The sequence below is a fragment of the Lissotriton vulgaris genome, chromosome 4_1 (assembly GCF_964263255.1).
Source record: "Lissotriton vulgaris chromosome 4_1, aLisVul1.2, whole genome shotgun sequence".
Classification (NCBI taxonomy): domain Eukaryota; kingdom Metazoa; phylum Chordata; class Amphibia; order Caudata; family Salamandridae; genus Lissotriton; species Lissotriton vulgaris.
In genome coordinates, this window is record NC_141691.1 from 2002177968 (window position 1) to 2002179071 (window position 1104).

Below are 1104 nucleotides of genomic sequence, written 5' to 3' on the forward strand. Positions count from 1 at the left end.
CCACAGACTCTCCATAATCTACATTTGGCTGCTGTGGTACAATCTGGTGTGTTTTGATGGGTTGGAGAGGAGTGGGGAGATTCATTTTATGGGCTAGTTGATTCAGCAGGAGAGTTGTTACACACTCCTTAGCGGATTCCGACTTCCATGGCCACCGTCCTACTGTCTATATCAACCAACACCTTTTCTGGGGTCTGATGAGCATCCGCATCGGGCGCCTTGACCAGGCGTTCGATTCATCCCGCAGCGCCAGTTCTGCTTCCCAAAAGTGGCCCACGTGGGAATTGCATTCCATGCTGGCGTCATGCCGGGCTTCTTACCTATTTAAAGTTTGAGAATAGAATGAGACCATTTCGGCCCAAAGACCTCTAATCATTTGCTTTACCAGATAAAACTGGGGGCTCCGAGCGCAAGCTATCCTGAGGGAAACTTCGGAGGGAACCAGCTATACTCAGGTTAGACGACTGATTTGCATGTCAGGACCGTTACTGACCTCTACCAGAGTTTCCTCTGGCTTCGCCCTGCCCAGGGATAGTTCATCCTGCTTTCGGGTCCTATCACGCAAGCTCATGCTCTACCTCCCCAACGGAGCGGGCGAGACGGGCTGTGGTGCGCCCGCGGCTGGAAGCGTGGCAGGTTTCCACCTCAGCCGGCGTGTGCCAGCCCTCACCTTCATTGCACCACAGGGTTTCGCTCAGTACTCCGACTCCTTGGTCCGTGTTTCAAGACGTTTTGGGTGGGTAACCGACATCGCCGCAGACCCCTGGCGACCGGCATGGGCCTCCCTGCCTGGCAGCGCGATGCAGTTGGGAGACACTGAGAACAGACCGCCTCAGTCAACAGTCGGCCCCATCTCCCCTTTAACTGCCCTGGCGCGCCTCAAGGGGCGGCCTGGAACAGGTGCCCGGGGGAGGGCACGGAGGCGGTCTAATCTCCCTCAGCCCCTTGGGCATGGCAAAGCTGCTGACAAGGGGGCTTGCCATCCCGAAGCCTTCCCAGCCGACCGGGAGCCGGGCGTGGCCCACCACTGCAGAGGAAATGCTCCCGGCAGCGGCCGGGTAGGGCCTGGGCACCAGTCCCACGGAGGGGATCCAGAACTCCCAG